A 4,609-nucleotide genomic window follows, 5' to 3' on the forward strand; every position below is an offset into this window, starting at 1 on the left:
TATTTGTTTTTATCATTCAGTGGATACCCTCTCCCTCACAGCTCCAATTTCATCATTAACTTGACCTCCCAAATTATTGAGTAAAAATACTGACCACCCAGGGAAGAAGATAAAGTTTGAAATTCTTCCCCTCACACAATAGACTTCTTTCTAGAGTGACATGAATTCACACATTAGTAACTTATAGACAGGATCAGTTTATCTACTTGGGGATTTACCTAATGGTATGAGTCTCCAGCCCACAGGCTCCACCTGGATTCCTCCTCCATGATCCTAGGAAAGACCATGATATATGATTCCTCACTGACATCAAAACACCCCTTATCTATTGCATGCCCCCCACCCCCAGCACGATAAGCTGGTACCATGATAGCCATCTCTTGTTAGGGGATTTCTTTCTAGACTACTGCTTTCTAGGTATAGCTAGCCTCATGGGCATATTATTACCTGTATGCAGAGCCCCTGACTCAAATAAGCCTCCCCCTGGACTTAATGACCTCCAATCAGCCACCTTGAAATTTTTAACAATTTTATTTATATATCAAATTATATATTAAATATTAAAATTTTCATATAAAATTTATATGATAAACTCTATTTCTAAATTAAGTATGAAATTAAATTTATACATTAAACTTTATTTATATATTAAATTATATATTAAATTTCTACATTTATATATTAAATGTAGAATGACATTAAATAGTAAGTAAAAAAAAATAAAATGCCTCAAGTCAAGAGACTACAGAAGAAAGGAGAAAGCTTTGTATCTTAACATGTTTAACAGTACTTTTTTCCAGCTTTTTGAACAAAGGGCCCCACATTTCTGTTTTCCACTGGGCCCACAAATAAGATAGTTGGCCCTGTTTCCAGAGTGGATAATCAAAATCTCCTGCCTAGTTGGCTAGTTACCTACCCAGTCAGAATTCAGTGCTAACTGATAATGTAGAACTGTAGCATATCAGTGGAATATTGGCCTTGCTGCTTTCTGTTGAGTTGACATAGTTTCCCGCAGTAGCATGCGACACTAGGGAACACTTTGGCATACACTGAACAACCTAGGTCTTGTGCCATCAAGACCTTTGCTCCTTCTCCCTACACTTAACAATCTTCAAAATGCCACACTGCAGCAAGCCATTCTTGTTCCGGACTTGAAATTCAAATAAAAATACATCGTTTCCCAATGAATCCTGGAACACTGAAAAGAAATTTAAAAAAATAAACGAAATTTTTTTTTTTAAGTGGGAAAAAAAATACATGGTTTCCAAACGAAACTTAAAGTAAAAGTTTAACTAGAAACGTGCAAAAGTCCTGGAAATCATTGGCTGATTTACCATTTCCCATAGAGACCATACCAATGTCAGACCTGTTGCATTTTCATTTCTTAATTTCAGGCCTTGAGGGATTTGGGGTTGAAGAATCTTGGGGCAGCAGATGCTTTTCTAAAGACAAGGGTCAGTGTGGGTAATGGTTATAAAATTATTCATGTATCAGTACTCTGATGAAGGTCATGGAGGCACTGATCATTGTCAGTATTTTTGAATATATAGATTTAGGGATCTTCAGTCACAACAAGGAAGTTCTCTGATTCTTTGTCTTTTTCAAGTGAGAAAAATAGTTTTTTCTACTGCTTACCCCCCACAGAGGTCAAGTATGTCCTCAGCCTCCAACAACGTTCCTCACTTAGTAAGTGAGAAAGTTACTAAGTACTAACTCACTAAGTACTAAGTTACTAAGTACTAAATCACTCCTCAGCCCTGGTTTCCCTCCCGACATTGCCCAGATCCTAGACCTGCAATCACACAGAAAAATCACATTCCCATCACTCTCTCTGTGTGTTTCAACAGTGACAAAGCCTCACACTAATATCCCTTTTCCTAAAATATCTCCCCTCCCCCTTCTTTTTCAAGGTTTAGGTTCAAGTTCCCTTTCCCCGTGAAATTTTTCTCCTCTCTACTACAAAGTCTCCCGAATTACTCTTTTCAAACTTTCCATTCTAAAGCCATATATCTCAATGTCTTAAGAAGACCCAGGTTACCTGTTTCACATTTAGAGAGCAACCACATGCAGTGAAAGCCAATTAGAAAATTTCTAGTCAGGTCCATCTACGAAAGATTGAAATCTGTTAGATGTGACAAAAGGAACATTGGCTCGGAGCTCAAATTCTGCCTTTCCTACTTTGTGGTATGTGATCTTTGAAAATCCCTTCACCTCCGTGAACATGTATGTGGAAAGATAATACCCACCTGATAAGGGTGTTATAAGCATGGAATTCTCCTTGCATTTATGACAACCAACTGGTAGAATGCCTGACGCAGAACAGGCACTTACTAAATGATAGCCACCAATATTAGAAAGCCTCCACCACTACCTACTTGATAATTCATCATTTCAATTCACGTCAGTACTAAAAATAGGTAGTGTTTTCTACCACCAATCAATTTTATGGAAGATATCTATGTATAGATCTCTTAGATATACATATATATCTATAAATAAATATCTATATTTAGCTTTTGATGCTTCAGAAAGTTGTTGAAGGCAATACTATTTGTTAGTGAAACAGAGAACATGTTAGTGAGAACTAAAAGGGAAACTCTGTCAAGAGATCAGAAGTGGATGTGTGGACATGGTGAGCAAAGTCCAGTATGGGCTGGGGTATCAAGAGTGACCTCCTGGGTTCTTGGTCTTGGTCCCTATAGCAAGGGAGATATAAAATAATTTACATTTCTTCTGAGGATTCCTTGAGGACTATCTTGCCTGCCCCATTCCTGTTGGCCAGGTATTTTAAATCCCTACAGACCTGGAGCAGGCTAAAAATCAAAGGACACAGATGAGATTTATGTGACAGCCTCATAGATCATTTTTCTCACCTCAGTGACCTTAGTCTCCGGAATGCCATTTTTTGGTAAAGTGCATCAACACTAAAGAATTTAACAGGTTGTCTTCATTTTGCTTATTTCTCCAAAATCCTGCTCTACAAACTTTTTGGCCTTTCAGCTACAGAAATTATATCTCAGGGATACATAAAAGTGTCAATGTTACCAGGCGCTCCAATGATGCATGGCATACTTCTCCCTAGAGCAAAGGCGATGGAGAAGGGATTGCCTTGAATCAAGCACTGACACGGGGCCAAAAATCATGGCCGGTAATACATTCTCCGATGGCATAGGTTACAAATGTGCAGCAAGTTGTGATGATGCATGGCGAGAGGTACACCACACACCGGGAAGGCCAGGCCGAGCTTTATGGTGAGAATTTGGAATTGTTCTCCTGCTAGCTGAGTTGGACTTTGGAGCTAAAATGCATTGCATCCATGTTTGAGGCACTCAGGGGCAAGAATATGGAAACATATCCCTCCCTCATTTGGCGAATTCCTCTCTAGCCTTTAGAGCTCAGCACAGCAATTACTTCTTCCAGAAGCTTTCTGTGATTCCCTGCTGCATCCTTAACACCACCGCCCAGCGCGGTGACCACCGGCATCATTTTTGCCTCTGTCACCCACAGCCACTGTCACCACTGCAGCCTGGTCAGCTTAGGTAACCCTTGGGCATGTGCAATGAGGCAATATCACACTATATTTAATTGTCACCTGCCACTTCCTTGCTAGACTTATTTTTTGGCACCAGGAACTGCTTTTGTTGGGTTTGTCTCCCCAGTGCCTCACAGAGAGCCGACCTTTGGTAGGCACCCAACAAGTATTTGCTGAATGGACAAATAGACTGAAAATCAGGACTACTGTTCAGGAATGCTCGCAATATGGAAGGTCTTCTTTTTTCACAAGTAACTGCCAGATTCTCACAGTGCAGTGGTAACTTCATTAATTCATTCCGGCCGCCAAGGAGCACTAAAGAAGCAATTTACTGAACGATGCTCTAGTGACCAGAAGGAGGTAATGTGGCTAATTCCAAAAGTAATTTTCTGTACGGAGTTTACCCACAGGACAAGTATGGCTAAATACATCTTCAGACCACAGGTTGGGGAATAGTAAACTAAATCAGCAGGCTATGTCTTCCCAGACTCCTTGAAAAATCAGTAGTATATGGTGGGTGTTACCTGTTGGAAGCCAGTTTGGAAAATCTGTCATTTCCCACTCTTCCATTATCTTTATTTGAGACTTAGATGGATTTCTACATATGGACATTCATGCTGGACTCTAACATGGATTGTCAAACTGCTCCCCAATGACCCTGGAACAATAAAGGAGGGAAATCTGAAGTTACTTTGTTCATCTCTAAAGGTTGTTTTGTCATCTTTGGAAAACTTGCACCTATTTTAAGGATGATGGAAGGAATAGAAAAAAGGTGGAGGGAGAGGCAGAGAGAGAGTTAGGAAGAGAAAAATGGGAAAGCTTTAAAATCTATATATTTATAAACCCAACATCACATCAGTCATTACTGCCAAAACCAGTATAACTTTGAGTCCATATTTTTTAGTAATATGAAACTCACTTGCTCTCTCTGGTTCTAATTTTGCTACTAACTATGTGATATTAAGGATATGACTTTGACCTTCGCTCCTTTTTCCATAATTTCAAGGACTAGTGTTGTTTACCCAAAGGTCCCTTCGTGTTCTGTGATTTTATAAATTTATACAAATATGGGACACC

This window comes from Lontra canadensis, unplaced genomic scaffold (genome assembly GCF_010015895.1).
Source record: "Lontra canadensis isolate GAN:19392208 unplaced genomic scaffold, GSC_riverotter_1.0 scaffold42, whole genome shotgun sequence".
NCBI lineage: Eukaryota > Metazoa > Chordata > Mammalia > Carnivora > Mustelidae > Lontra > Lontra canadensis.